We start from the raw sequence: 15,973 nt of genomic DNA, 5'->3' as shown, positions 1-15,973 counted from the left end.
TGGCCAAAATCTGCTCTCAGCTCTCTGCTGTGCTGCTTTTACCACCACTATGCCTGGCATGCCAGTCCTGAGGCTACCATCTCTTGGAGGTGCATGAGAAGTGGTGAAAATATTCCTAGATAAAACTTCATGGGCATCACAATATTTTTTTTATACTTTCCTTTCTATAAGAATCTTAAAAAGTCAATTTTCCTGCCCACACAGAGTGTTGTTTTTCTGAGCTTGCTTTCAGTTGAAAGGCACGTTCTGTGGCAATTTCACTTCCATTTTTGTGTCTGCTCTCTGCAGTGACTTTATTGACCACAAAAAGAATTATGATTTTTTTTTTTATTTTTGTTCAGTAGTTCCTTCAAGAGACTCTTTTGAAGCTTGGTTTGATTTGGAGAGGGAAAGGGCTCAAGATAAAAAACTTCCAGGTATATAAGCATATGTTCTCACTTGCAGTAACATTTCTCTGGAATTTCTCCTGATTTGATAAAGACCTCTAGAGTGTTTTTTTTGTACTACCTGAATTTAATAGATACTTTTAATTAATTTATTAAGCAGCTCTCATAGTTTAAACTGAGAACTTGTTCCCCTGACAGAGTGTAACGAAATGAGGCACTCCTAATGTTTTGGGGTGAGTTGGCAATTCACCTTAGAGTTCAATGATTTGAACCCACAGGTGAAATGTGGGCATTTTTTTCACCATTAATTCATGTCCTCCTTTTTTTCAAACTCTCTAATTAAGCTTGTAAAAAATATTCCCTGGTACAGAAAAAACCCAACTATTCAGGCATTGCAAAGGGTTATGGCAACTGCAAGCATCACCTTTTTTTAAACAGTATATTTTCCTCTTCCCACATTCTCCAGTCCAGCTGCTCAAAGGTCTTTAACCAAATGTATAATGGAAACAAATTGCTAAAGCATGGGACATGCCATAAACCAGATTTTTTTGCCTGGGGGCTGTGGGAGATGAGTGTGGAATGTCCAGAGAACAAATGTCTGTGTGGCTGAGCAGAGAGCTCTGCTCTGAGCAGATCTGCTTCCAAAGAGTTCTGCTCACACAAATGGAAATGGGCATCACCCCCCTGACAAGAAGAAATGTGTGTTTTAATAACTGTTTTAAGAAATCTTCCTTTTTGCCTGTAGAATGTTTGGCCTTGCAGGTGTGGTGCCGGTGGCTGGTGGAGATGGCTGCAGGTGCAGAGCAGCAGAGAAATCTGTTGTGCTGCCTTTTCCAGCAGCCAGGAGAGGCTGCCAGCCCGCCCTGAGCCAGGCAGAAGCTGGGGCAATGTGGGCAATATGGAACAGAAGTTGATTTAATGGCAGCAGGACTTTCAGGAGCTTTATTGACTCCATTTCTCTGCTGTGCTGAGTTAATCCATGCAGCTTCCCGCTGATCTGCAGCTAGGAGTGCTTTTGTCTGCAAAACGCTTTCCAGACAGGTTCCTAAGGCTGCCAATAAACAGAACCACAGGTGAAAAGTGGAACTGCTGAAGGGAAAGAGTGGGTGCAAAGGTGATTATTGGAGGTTGGAACCCCAGAGAAAAGATTAAACCAAAAGCTAAATCAGTTTAAAAGCAGTTATAGACAGCAGTGGGAGAAGATAACCAATTCCAGTTTCCAAAAGGATGCCAATTGTCTTACAGATACCTACAGAGAGGACTTGGCCAAGCAGAGTTCTGGGAGCAGAAAAGTCCATGGTTTGCAGGAGTAGCTTGTTATCCAAGTTGTATATTAAGCATTCTTGACCTTACATAAGGCTGAAAATTATCTTCATGCATTAATTATTAAATAAATCTTGCTTCAGTGTTATAAGTAATGCCTCACCACTGTCACCATCTCTAGGCAGACCCCTACAGTGGTGCAGATTAAAATGAGAAGAGGGTAAAAGCTTACTGTGCCCAAAGCAGGGCCCTGCCTAAACCTTTTTGCAGCAGGGATCTGTGCTGTTTGTGTTGGTGATGTCACCTCTGCAATTTTTTACCAGTTCCACCATTTTAGAGATGTATTCCTGTGATAAATGGGAATTCCTCCCTCCCTCCCCCCCTCCCTGGTCCCATCCAGCAGTTATTCTTTACAGTAACTTCTTTACAGTATGAGATTACCAGAAAATATGAACTACTTCTGACCCACAGGTTCATATTAATATTTCAGAAAACATCCAGAATTAACAGCATCATTATAAGGAGTATAAGGATCTGACAGGAAAAATTTGTTTGTTGTGTAGAAAAAATACACATAGAAAATGTCTTTTGTGGCCTTGTTTCTTAATAGACATATAGAAACTTTCTTTTTTGCTGTTTGATTGCTCTGAGCACCATGACTAAACTAAAATTCTGGGTATCCCAACTGTAGCTTTTACAATATTTGGAGGGATGGGGTGAAAAATGTGCAAGTCAAACCTGCCTGCCTTGGACAACAGGGAGCAAATAGATATTCCAGAAGTAATTGATAAATTGGGCTTTTCATTTGGATTGGTGACAAATGACAGTGGAGTCAGAGTCACTGCCATAAATCCGGAGGGACACTACAAAATACTGTCCTTTAGTGTGAACGCTTCATCAATTTCTCTGTATTTAGATAAAAGGCTGAATAAAGCCAATCTATATTTGTAACCTTGGATTAGAAGCATAAAGATAGTGCTGTTGTCACCATTTGCTCCTGGTAATGCCCACACAGCCAGAATCAGCTTTGAGATGTGTCTGGTCAGCTCTTTCCTGCTAGAAAGCTCTTCAGAATATTTGAGATGGAGCCCAGCAAATCTTCCTCTCTGTGTTCTGCTGCTTCTCCTGCATCCTGTCAGGACAGGTCCTTGCTCCAGGCCTGGTTTCAGTCAACTTGTTCATTTTAGCAGCAGGCTGCACGGGGGCTGCTGTGCTCACAGGGGCCTTCCCTGGTCCCTGCTGAGGTTGGTGTTTCACCCAAGGCACAATCCCCTCCAGGCTGCAGGTTTCCAGCTCCATCTTGTGCCTTTCTTCTCCCAGCAGAAGAAAGCAGAAATGACAGAGCTCCTGGCATCTCGTTTTAGAGCCTGAGACAAGAGATGCAGGACTCCAGGGGCTCTTCAAAATGCAGTTTATTGTAGCCGGGGCCTGGGTGACAGAGCTGTGCCCACAGCTGGCAGCTCCAGCTGCAGGCAGCCCTGGAGACCCTTTAGCTTTGGTCACGTTGTATTATATACTTTTCTTTGCTGAGCATCTTAATGCAGTAGAACCAATCTACACCTTAACTTTCACATATAACCTATCATAACTACTCTTATTCCGTACTACAGTTACTACTCTCCAATCACTAATAGTCAGTACATTACAGTTTAAGCTAGAAGTTGTTTTTCAGTTTTCTTGCAGTGAAAAATTCTGAGACCTTTTTTCTACTTGCAACTTTGCTGACTTGTTTGCCTATGGAGTCTTTTTGCTTGGTAGAAACATCATCTTGTTTGGGGTGGGTTTATCCTTTGCTCTAAGCCGTAAAAACCCCTTCTAAGTAACACACCCTGTGCCTCCTTGGTTATCCAGCAAGACTGGCTCAGCAATTCTTCTATATCAAAACCTGCTTCCATCTCTATTTCTTCTTCAAATTCAAAAATCTTTCTGCCAAGCACACATCTGTGAGACTTTCTTGTCAAACTTTTGTCCTTCCCACCCATTTGTTTTCCTGGAGCAGCTGTAGCCCTGGAGGCTGCCCCTGTGTCCTTCTCCTGCAATGGAATGCAGACACCCAGAACAAACTGTCCTGGGCTGGTCCTCTCTGACATGAGCCCATCTGCTCTTCAGGGACAAGAAGCGGATAAATATCTAATGAATGGCAGTGGTCAGATATCAGAGGTGAATTTTAAATGTCAGGAATCTGAAACAAACCAGGCATTGCACAAACAGCAATTTAAGAGGAATAATTTTCTGTTCTAAGGGAAAAGGCTCTGTCTGCAGGGAGAGCCTGGCCTCACTGCATGATGGGTTTGCACCAGAATGGAGAGAAGAGAGGAATTCCTCAGGGTGTGCTTTGGCAGGATTATGAAATAAATATCAAAATGTACTGGGTGGGAATACTTTCCTCTGTTACAAATGGTTTGAGACATTCTTAGAGTTTTTTGCCAACTTAATACATAATCCTTTAACTATAATATCCTTGGCAAAGAGTGTGCTTCAGCTTCTGTCTTGTTAGAAGATGCTGTTCTGTTCAAAAGTGATTTATTTCAGCTTGGTGTGACACCAGTTTGGATGTGGCACTTGGGGTCACAGCTCAGGGGTGATTGTGGTGGTGCTGGAATATGGTTGGAGCAGATGATCTTTAGGAAGGAAGGAATCTTGTTGATTCCATGGTTTGTAACATGTGAGAGTGATGCATAATGACTTTATGATTGTGTGTAGCAGCGCACTAAATGACAGAATTCTACATTAATACAAGCTGTGGGTTTATTAGCTGTTTTATTATTCACAGATGTATCAGTTTTTTAGTGCTGTCTTGCTTAATCCATAAGTATTGTGGTATTTTAAATGAGTCACACCCTGGGGCTGCAATCACAGAGGGAGAGGGGGGCTCTGAGTTATTGGGGCTGGAGCTGCACCTCAGCAGGGCTGAATCCTCACAGGCCACTCCCAAAGAGAAAAGATCTCTGAAACAGCAAATGGACACCACACAAACAGGCTAGGATAAACCAGGATTAAACCAGGACATTTCTTTAACTCCCCAAAGAATGATGAAGAATGATGTTTTCACTCTACCAAGTGGGAAAGGAGATGCTGCAGTTTTAGAGACTGGAGTGTCTGTGTGCTGATGTCAACACAGCAAAAGGTCTCCAGTCACAACAATGAAAAATCACACTGGCACTGTTGCCTCATTCTGCATTAGCATCTTGGCTCATCATTCTGAGATTTAGAGCAGAGAAGAATAGTTTTCTCCTTCAAGTTAAGGTTAAAGAGCAAATTCTTAACACAAATGTTTCGTATAAAATGGATTTCATTCTGGTAAATCTGAGAATAAACAAATCCTATCTCTAGTGCAATGCCTGTAAATAATTGATTTGAAAGCATTTACACTATCAGAAAAAACCAGGGCTGAAGGAGGAGGTCATCTAATCCACTGAACTCTCTCTTAAATCTTTATCTCTGCTTAAAAATCTGAATGCAGTACCAGAAACCATTTCATTAGAGTGGCATGATGCAGTTCTTCACCAACTTACAATGAAGAATTGCCTACTTCCAATTCATTTCCCTGGCAGCAGGGCAAAGTCACCAACTTAGTCCAGTTCTGTGGGCATTGAAGTGAGGTTCTCCTTTTTCTCCTTTCACCTTACTGGGAGTTTTTGTTATGTTTGCAAGTTTTTTAACAGTAACTTCAGTCTCAAGACCTTAAAGACTTTGTATCTACTGGTGTTTGACCGTTTTGAGTGATTTGTGTTGGTGATTTTGTGTATCTGTGCTCAACTCAAGCTGGCTCCCATTTTGAATTAATTATTTTGATTATTCTTTTCCATCTGGGCAGTCCAGTGCAAAGCCACCGTTTTGGAAAATGATGCAACTTGGGTGCTCACCTGTAAATTATAACCAATTCTCTGGGGGTGTGTTAGGAGTGAAGATGGAAGCAATTTTAGCTGAACCAGGGGAACATGGAAGAGGTTGTGGAAGGTGTGAGTGTGCTCAGGGTGGTTGCTGTGGGAGAAGAATGCATTGTAAATAAATTAATGTGTGCTGGACCTACTCCATCACCCAGCAAAAGCAGGGGGATCATGGTAGAAAACTGCTCAATGTTCATAAAGCCCCAACAAATGGTTTTTTTTTGTCTTTAAGACTGGTGCAAGTTGAAAACTTGCTGAGCAAAAATATTTAGAAATAAAGGCAATGGAGCTGGCAGGAGCGTTGCTGCTGGAATCAATAATAAAAGGATAATCTGTCTTTCTTTGTGGTACACAATGCAATAATCTGTTGTTCAGATTGATTAAATGCCTCAACTCTGCTTCGATTATTAATCAATCTCCAAAGCAGCTCATTGTGAGAGCAATACAAAGCCCTGGGGGTTATGGGAGTGGTGATGGTGGCAGGAGCCTGGGGGAGGCTTTTCTCCATCCTGGGAGCAAAGTGGAGCTGAGCTGAGGTGGAGGCTTTGTGAGGATGGGTTTTTGTTGAATTACATGGGAGAGATTTGACTGCAGAATTCTAAAAGGGGGTCTGAAGGTCCAGTTGACTTAAGCCAGGGCGATTTTGATCTCTGATTCACAAATGGAGGAAGTGCCAGTGACCAGACAGAGCAGGAATGCAAAATAGGAGAACAGAGCTTGACTAGAAAATCCTGACCAGTTACCTTTTGGAAACATGCTGTCGTCTGGTGAATTCTTTTTACTAATAATTTATTTAATTTCATTCTTAGACTAAAGCTTTTTTGAGTTGTGGGCTAGCCTAGGCTTTCAGCTTTTGAGCTTTTTAAGTTATGAGGAAAAAACCCTCCTTCCTGTGTGTTTTGCACATTTTTGCCAAAGTGGTTTGTTGATTTTATGGTAGGTTAGGTGTTTCGTAAGGTAGTGCAAAGAGTGAAAATTTAACTTGTCTAAATGTTCTTTACTGTCTGAAAGGGGGAATTTAGGTTTGCCTTTCTTTTTTGACTTCTATTAGGAGATTCAGATATACCTGTTTGACTGAAATGTATCAATCACACTTTATGAAATGCAAAATCACTTCAGGCCCTGAGCAGTAACCTTTAATTGATTTCTCCTTAGAGTCCCGAGTTGGACTAAAGGACTTCCAGAGGTCCCTCTCAACTTCTCTTGCTCACCTTGGTCATCCCAGCCCTGCAGGACTCAGGAATTAAATCAGTTGATTCTCCCTGATGGGAGCAGCTCCATCGTCAGTACCCTGTCTCTGAGGATTTGCTCACATGCCACAAATGCTTGTTTGTTTTGTTCCCTTCTTGCAGGTTGTGGTTTGCAAACTCTCATTGGATATTCAGAAGAATCTTCACCTTTTGAACAGGACTGGCCTGCATCATTAATGATGGATTATGCTGACAGTATGAATTTAATTGCATTTTCTACCTTGAATTTTTTCCAGTTGTGTTTGAGGTTTAGATTTTGTGCTTTTTGTTTGTCTGTTAGTTTGATTTTTGTTTTTTTTTTTTTTTTTTAATGGCAGGATGAAATAATGAAGCTGATGATAAAAATGTCTATAAAAATTCTGGCAAATTTATTACAGAACAACATAGCTTGATTTCTTATTTTTCTATCCATCTGGTCATTAGGCCTTTCCAACTGTCAGTGTCTAATATAATCTCCTTTAATAGCAGCATATAATTAGCTTTATGCTGATCAGAGGCATTTGGGATGGTGGTGGTAACATTTAAATCCGAATATCAAAATCCCAAAGAAGATAACTCAAACAGACATATGTCCAAGCCAGCATTTATGACTTCCAGTCCTAAAGCCTATAACTGGTGATTTAGGCATGTGAGCTTTGAACTGTGCTATGGAAATTTATCAATTAGGAATCCTCAGGAGTTCTGGCAGCCAAGTACAGATGTCTCTCCAAATGGCAATGTGCTAATATGTCACTTTTCCCTCTCTCTGCAGTCCTGTTCCTGCTTCAGATATTTAACTTCTTCTTACTTGGCTAACTTCTTGTTTTAAAAAGGTAGTGCAAGTCTTGCCATTGTTCTGTTAGGAACAAACTGTTTCCATTTTTAAGTTTCATCCAGAGCTCTGTGTGTGCAACCTACCCACATGTATTGTACAGAAATGTTCCTTACTGTCTGTTACAGGAGTGCAATTCCCTAGCAGGTCTTTTGGAGGTGAAATTGTGTTACTGCACCTATCTGATAAATGTTTAGCAAATGTTATGACGTGGTTGCCATTGTTAGGCAGGCCAAAGAAGGATGTTGATAATACTGAAACTGGGACTTCATCCTGAACATTCTGTTTTTCTCAGTTCTGTCAGAGAACACCTGATTTGACCAGCTGTTTCCAGAGGTGGTTTTGCATATGGAGCTGCAATGTCAGGTATTTTAGCATAAATCCCTTTGAACAGCTGGTTCCAGAGGTGATTTTGCATATGGAGCTGAACAAATGAAACAAATTTATCATAAATCCCCAAGTATGGGGCAGGATTTCAAGCACTACAGAAATATATTTTTGACTAGATCTGGCAAACTCTTTGGTTCCTTGGAACACATTGGAACATCAAGCTCTGTTTTCTGCTCTGCAGCCAGTCAGAATAAACCAAGCAAGGCTTCAAAAAAGGAAATACACCTTGACAAGTGAAAATTACATCTCCTGCATTACGGTTCTTTAAAGCTGGAATTGTCTTTGAGTTTAGGCTTTCAGTTCTTCAATAAAAGATCACAGTTCCCTTTTTGTTCTCTGGCACTGTAACCCAGTTGAGGATTCTGTCAACACCCCTTTCAAACTATGCAGAAACCTGTTAAAATTTGTAGGAGAAAAAAAAATCTCTACAAGTTACCTTTTGCTCATAACTTGAAGTGCACAGCCAGAGCTTCCTCCAAGAAATGTTTCAGTGCTAGAAAACGAAAAGCAGATCTGTTTCCATATGCTCCCTGTTTAAAGTAACTAGTGGTAAACTCCAGGGTTTATTTTTGCTTTGCTCAGGGGTTGTTTTGGTTGCCCCCACTCTGCTCTGACCAGAATGTGAGGCACATCTGAGCTCTGACAGGTTCCAGAGGGTCCCTGCAGCTCCTGGTGCCTGCATTGGAGCACGTTGGCTTCTCCCCAGAGAGATCTGCCAGGATTCATTGCAGGATCTGTTCTTACCGCCCTCCTTTAATTTCCTGCCTCATTTAACCTGTGTTTTCTGTGGCAGAGCTGCTCTGAGCATCAGTGCTTCCCTTTATGTTGTTAATAAATAGTGGCTCCTGCTCCACTGGGGTTTTGGCAGGTGCTGGTGAACATCATCTCTGCAGACACCAACTGGAGACACCTCCCAGATGTTCCAGTGAGGAACCAGAACCTGGTAATGGTGTGTGGGAAGCAGCCAGTCATCCACAGGATTCCTTCCCAACAGATGTAGTTTAGGATTAAACTCTCTCTCAATTCTTCACATTAATGTGTTCTGGCTTTTCTCAGGAACTTATCTCCAATCCAACTTCCTTGTACCTCAAACCACTTTTGGACAAAGTGTAATTTCGGTGTGTAGGGTGGGGAAAAGGGAATGCTACAGTCGGAAGTAAATTGAAAAAATAATACAACAACATAGAAGAGCAGGTAAGAATGTTTTATGTAGAGCTGAACTCTTTAAAAATAGTATTCAATATTTTGAGCTATTTTAATACATGCACCAAGCTCTGTAGACAAAGCCATTGAAATACTGAGACCCTAAAAGGACTTGCTTTCAAGCTGATTTTAACTGAGTTAACTCCTAATAGAATTTGGTTTTCTTTTTAAAATTCTCAACTCTGAAACAAAAATTTTAAAATATGCCTGATGTTATATCTTAGAAGCCTTGAAAATATCCCCAGAGTTCAACAGAGATTTTCAATGTGAACATAATTATTGATAACTGGGGGCATGTGCCCTACAACGCCATAAAGGGAAGCTATAAATAGGATAACTCATGAAAAAAGTCCATTCTTATTCAGCAGAACAGAAAAGTTTCAGTAGTGTAGAGATGGTAGAAAAAATTCTTGTCACAGAAACATCTTCAGTGCTAGTTGGGAATGTGATGTATTTTAGCCTAGTTCCATTAACAGTTCTTTAAGAAACAAAAAAATCCCAAAAAGCTGAATAATGTTTCAAATTTCAAAATCCCATTCCAGCCTCTTTCCTGCTGTTCTTGGCATTATCTCTGATACATTCAAAGTAGTTTTACCCAACTCTTAATTGAATCTTTGGGGGAGGATCAGCAGAATTTTCACTCCTCAGCAAAACCAAGTGGCTCTAACTTGAGGCTATCTTAGATCACTGTAAGAACATCAGCCATGGGAATTTCACCCTGAAGAATTAGACCTCTGAACCTTTTTCTCGTGGCTGTCCCATGTTGGTGCATTTTGCAGTGAAAGGCACCTGGAGGAATGTGTGATGTGGGGCAGGAGCAAGGCTGAAAGGATTTAACCTCAGTATCAGTGCAAGAGAGAAGATGCATCACTTAGAGAAGGTAGTGGTTGAAATCACTCTAAGTATGGTTGATAAGAGTGGAAGAAAGTGGATGTAAACATGAGTGAGCTCCAGTAGATTATTGATTTCTCTTGAGTGGTTTGACAGATAAAATGGTAAAGCAAAATGTTCAACTCCAAATGCATCACTTGAAGAAAATAGGACAATGTGGCAGGGAAGGGAGGAGATGATGAATGTTACTTTGTTAGAGAGGAGAAAATGCAATTGTTCTGCATGAGGTGTTCATCACTTTCCTTTTTCTGTTCTACAGCATTTGATAAACGTCCATTTAGCTGTAGCAGGCAAAAATGTGTTTAAAGTCTGGGTTCATGGGTCATCTTTCAAAGCATTACATCTTAATTGCATTAACTTTGTCTGGTTCTGTACAACATTTAATGTCCGAGGCTCCCAGCGGTTGCCAGGAGAAAGCAGTGAGGAGTTGGAATGAGGAGGGTGGGATGCACCTGCATTCCCATCAGGCCTGAATTCCCTGAGGGCAAAATTCCCATCAGAGAAATTGCACTGGAGATACTGGTCCTGGAGGAGGAACCCAGCTTTCCAAAGGCATCTCTGCAGAATGGCAATGGACCTGCCCTCAGAGGGTTTCTGTGGTGTTACACAGGTGGGAGTGCTGGTGTTGGGTAGGAAGGGAGGACAGCAGAGATGCTTTATGGCAGGCAGGTACACACTTTTCAGGTGGAAAAAGAAAGGGAGCAAGCAAAAATGCTGCACATAGGTATTTTGACTTTAAAAAATGCTATCTTGCTCATTTACAAAGAATTTACCAGTTTTGTTCCCTAAAAGTGCTGATGAAAAACAAGGTGCAAATGAGAAGTGGAGGAAGACTTTAGCAGGGAGATGCCAACCTCTTTAACAGCCCCTTCACCCAGCCCTACAAATGCTCAGTCAGTCTGAATCTCTTTTGTAGTCTCTAGTTTTTGCTCTAACACACATTTCTATGCACAGCCCCATCCAGCCAAGTTTTTCCTCATTTCTGAGTTAAATTTCCATAGCAGATTCCACGTGCTTTTGGAAGGTGACAGAGACAGCAGTTCTGTTTTCAAGGCAGGTTTTGTGAGAGATCTCTGCTATTTATTGCACCTATTCCCGGTGGAAGATTGCAATTACTATCCCACTTCCAGCAACTCTTTATCTGAACCCTGGCAGCTCTTAATTATGTGTGAAAGGAGTTACATGCAGAGGAATTTCTCAGAGCAAATTACCTGTGAGGAGCATTCCAGCCTAGAACAGCAGCAGGGCCATTTGTCTTGTGCTCCTCATTGGTTATTTTTGCTCAGGAGCTGGGAGGCTCTGCCTGACTTTTGATACCAAAATTTGCACTGGGAAGAAATTTGTGCTGCTGCTTTCCCAATGTTTCTCTGGTTTTTTACCTTTTTCTTCCCCCTTTTCTGTTAGCCAGGTTTGGTTCTGTGTTTCTTCCTTTAAATGAGCCTCTTGCAGTCTCCTGCTGAGTGTACTGCTCAGGGAAACACAAAGAAATAAGTAACAGGCTTTCAAATTTCTGATCGAATTTAATGCTAAATCTTGTTATTCAGCCACATAACTTTATTACCTTTCAGTTATAAATGTTTTATTTTCTGTTTAAGTATTCATTAGCAGAAATGTCTATACTCAGAGAAATGCACCACAATGGCAGTCGTCTTGGAGTTGATTTCCAAATTAATTTCAAGCCAGCAGAAGCTGGCATTTAAAAAAATGCCCTATTCCAAATCACACTAAATCCAAGATTTTAAATGATGCCAGCTTCCAGACCATGTTAATGAGTGAAGAGAACTGAGCCAGGACAGATGCACAGATTCCTGTCCAGAGTAGGTGTAGGGTGCTGGCAGCTCTGACATTTAATTCAGGAGAAATCTGTTGCCACACAAAAGCAAGGAAATTCCAGTGTTCTCAAAATATCTAGTTGGGCTATTGTGGAAAGACTTTAATGCATGATCCATCTTAGGAGGTTTCTGTTTCTGTGGGGAAGTTGGGTTTTATTGCATTGGTATTTCCAGAGAAACTGTTTTCCCTAAAAACTTCCAGGGAGCTCTCAAGGTTTTACCACAATTAAATTGCATTTATGATGGGTTATTATTTCCTGCCTCATCATAGAGGTTATTCAATTATGGATGGTCACTCTGTGCTTTAATAATTCTTTCTGAATTCATATTTCAGCATGAAACTTAAGATGGCTTGAACTAAACCTCATTTATTAAAGGTAATCTTAACAGCACAAGCTGTGTTAAATTATAAAATGCAAAGAGTTCCAGGAAAGAGCTGATCATTGGGGACTGTAGTAGTAACTTGATTTTCTAGATTGACTGCCATTGATGTCTTCACCACTCCCTAATCAATGTGCTGCAGGAAACAGCTACATGTGTGACTGTGCTTTATCTTTATTTTCCTTTTCTGCTATTCAACCATCAATAGAATTGTCAATAAAGGAGCTGGCCACTTGTTGGAAAGCTCCCATCTATGGTACAGTGTCACTATAGGACACAAAAGAACACAAGCTCACACCACTGTTCTCAAGGTGAAGGAAAAGGGAAGTTTATTTTCTTACTCCAACATTTATAGGTTTCCAAAAGTGACAGCAGATTGGAGGGTGACAGTGCCACCTCTCCAATGACACTGGACAAACCAACAGTCCATCAACTCTCTCTTCTTCTATAAAGGAATACAAAACAATGAGTTATTTACAGAAAGCGTGTGAGAAAGCTCACTACAAGAATGTCAACATCAGAAGGCTTAGAAAATCTTAAAAAACCAGGGTGACAGTACAGATGATAGAGAATGTTCCTGAAAGCAGCCACTGGAAGTGGAGTTTGAGAAAGCCACCTCAGCATTTGTGCCCTGCAGTTCCTCACAGCAGGGCCAGGCACACAGGGACAAGGTCACCCTGCTGCCCTCAGTGCAAGAGGAGTGCCCAGCTGCTTGGCGATGAGAATTACAGGCCTTTTTTCCTGCCTAATTAGCAATATTACTTTCTATTTTGCACATCCCTCTGCATGTGTTGGGAAGAAGTCTGCGGGGAGCTCATTATGTTCCCAGCCTTGTAGTTGGAGGCTGGCAAAGCTGTTCCTTCAGGGGGGTGGGAGGTGCATTCCCTTGAAGGAATCCCTTCTCCAGGCTGGAACGCTGCTGAGAACTTGTAGGAGCTCTGTAGGACGTCTCCTGTGGGGCGTGCTTTATCCTGCCCTGCGTGCTCCTGCAGAGAAGCTGTCCACATGAATCTTCCTGACACATTTTCACTTCCAGACAATGGCTGAGGGCAGAATTTTGGCTCAGATGTCATCTGTTAATGAGTCTCTAACCAGTGAATGGGTCTGGGGAGAAAAAGGAGACCATGAAACCTTGCTTATCACCTCCTTGGCATGATTTTTTCAGAGCCCAGTGTGGTTCCCTTTTCCATCAGAGCAGTTTAGTGCAAGGGTTTTTTATTTTTCCTCCCCTCTGTGGGGGAGTGTGGGTGAGCCATGAGAGACTCCCAATCCCAGCACTGCTGTGCTAACACACTCCAAGCAAGAAGACAAGGAGTTTTCAAAGGAAGGATGTAGGGCAGGAGCTTAGGAAAACCCCTTTGAGGACAACAACACGAACATTTGTTGTGAGAATGGCTGGGACTCCAAACTCACTTCTCTTTGAGCTTTCTTCTTCTGAAGGCTGGATCCCGAAATCAGAGAGGACGGCCCAAGGTACCTCATGGAATTGTTTTGTGTAAGCAAGATAAACAGTTCAAACTGGAGGAAGCGTTGTGCCATTATTGCCTGGCCACCGTGGAACTGTGCCAGGAGCTGCTCCTTCAAAATTCTGTTAATCTTCACTCAGTGGGGATGTCACTGTGGGAAGTCCCAATTGCTCAAGTTGATCAGCACTTTAAAGAGAATTATTAGTCAGAGGCTTATAAAAAGATGCAATACTTTCTCCCGTGGATGAACTGCACCTTTCTTACTCTCACTGCCAGCAGATAAATGATTCTGGATTTGTGTAACATCTGTGGGCATGCACTACACCCCATAATCCTGTGGAAAAAGCCTAATTTATGTGATCACAGACAAAGAATGGTGTTATCAACATAACTTTCACTGGAATGCAAACGCACACACTCCAGAATTAAAAGGGCAATTTAGTCTAACAGAACTTAGTTTGCAAAATAATAGCTTTTAACAGTTACAATTGAAATATTGGCGTTATTGTGTATTTTTTTTGGGAGTGTCAATTGTATCAGCAGCCCTGATACCTGTCTGGTAGGAAGCCAGGTGGTTGATAAGGAAAATGCAAGTAGCAGGAGACAATTAGCACATGCTGTCCCTTGGACTGCCTGCATACCCCAAAACTGGAAAATTGACTGATCTGGTAACACCCAGTATTGCTTCTGGGAGAGGCTTATTGTGTTTTAGTGAAGAAAAATGAGAATTTATTCACATAGGGAAAAATAATTGCCACAAATCTGTTTTGTTTGAGCACAAATCATTTGATTTGGGGCTGATCAGCCTTGGTGTTTGTGGTTTTATTAACATGAAATGTTTCTGTAGGGTGTGGAATATTTTGGGAAGCTGTTGAGAAATACGCTGTCACACGATGCCTGAATTATTATGCAGATAAAATTTACCAACTTCCCTCCTCCAGTTTATCCTATTTGGGAAGATACATGAGAAATAAATGGCTGGGTTTAGTGGAAGTAAGTGCTACTTCATCTGGAATAAGCATCCTGTCATTTCAAGATTTACAGCAGTAGCCCTTCTCCACTCTTTCTGCTCAGCCTTTTTCACTCTGCTTCTTCTCTGCTTTAATTGCATTTTTGAGCCTTTCTCATTTGCCTGCTAGCATGTTTTTTGGTTTGTTTTTTTCCCCCCAGATAATCTGGAAGGTGAAGAATGACCAGGCAGAACTGAAATGCCATTTTGTTATGCTTAATAGCTGATTAAAAAGGAGCTGGCCCCTCTCTGGTGCTCACGCTCAGATGCTCTCTCTGGGGTGTTTGAAATTGAGTCATAATTGCTGATGCCAAAAGCTGTCAGTACAACGGGATGGGAAGCAGTCAGCTCTTGCTAGTGTTATATAAAGTTGTCATTTTGGAAGAATGAGCAATGATAAAGAACTGTTGCAGTGTTTTGCCCATTTTCACAGTAAACCACGCTGTTCCTGTTGCTTGTGTTGGTCTCTTCTCTAATAAATTCATTTTCTCCTGCAAGGAAGGAATTCAAAACAAAGCCACAATTTAGGGGAGATAAAGCCTTGTTTTTGGAAATAGTTCTATTAAACATGCTTGTTCCTGCATGCAGTATAATATATAAAAAGATTTAAGGTTTTCATGTAAAACAGTAAATTGAATGTATTTTTTTATTGTGGCAGGCATATTAGCAGGATCTAGCTGCACATTTAGAAAGAAAACTCTATAAGACATTCTTAGCTCTGTATGTAATACATATGTTTACAACACAAAGTGCTGACTTCCCTAATCATGTGTGATTTAGTGAGCAATATAAGGCATGTTAATATTTATAGTGAAATCTTAGCAGGGAATGCTCTCACTGGCTCCTGCAGTATCGATGTTTTCCAGTGGACAACAGCCTTCCTTCTCTGAGAACTCATTTCTCTGCTTTCCCATTAACATTCAAATGACTTGCGGGATGAGTATTAATGAAAATGGACATTGTACAACCCAGCTCTGCAGCCACTCTTGCTTTTCAGCAAGCAGCAATTTACTCTTGGCTGTCTGCAACCTACAAGGTAATGAAATTCCTCTGAAATCCTGCATTTCATAGCTGGAGCTGCAAATCAGCCTCCAGAGCCCCAGCGTCTGTGGCACCATGTGCTGGTACATTCGTTTGCTGAGTCAATGTTCCAGTTTTCTGCTTCACCTCTCCCACCGAGGGGAAAACAGCTTTTCTGGAG

At 41.4% G+C, this 15,973-nt stretch overlaps 1 long non-coding RNA gene across 5 annotated transcripts in view; it reads left to right on the top strand.

Annotated features, from left to right (window-relative positions):
- The first annotated feature begins 6,886 nt into the window (after positions 1-6,886).
- The window catches only part of LOC135447768 (uncharacterized), a 35,036-nt gene continuing 25,949 nt past the window's right edge, over positions 6,887-15,973 (top strand). For 4 of the 5 annotated variants that reach the window (XR_010440298.1, XR_010440295.1, XR_010440296.1 and 1 more), the window contains exon 1: positions 6,887-6,984. This is a non-coding gene — a long non-coding RNA (uncharacterized LOC135447768). Of the gene's footprint in view, positions 6,985-12,250; positions 12,294-15,973 lie in introns of all 5 variants that reach the window. The other variant, XR_010440297.1, reaches the window with a different exon arrangement.

This window comes from Zonotrichia leucophrys, chromosome 4A (assembly GCF_028769735.1).
Source record: "Zonotrichia leucophrys gambelii isolate GWCS_2022_RI chromosome 4A, RI_Zleu_2.0, whole genome shotgun sequence".
In the NCBI taxonomy this organism is placed as follows: Eukaryota; Metazoa; Chordata; class Aves; order Passeriformes; family Passerellidae; genus Zonotrichia; species Zonotrichia leucophrys.
This window is presented reverse-complemented; position numbering and strand designations above follow the sequence as displayed.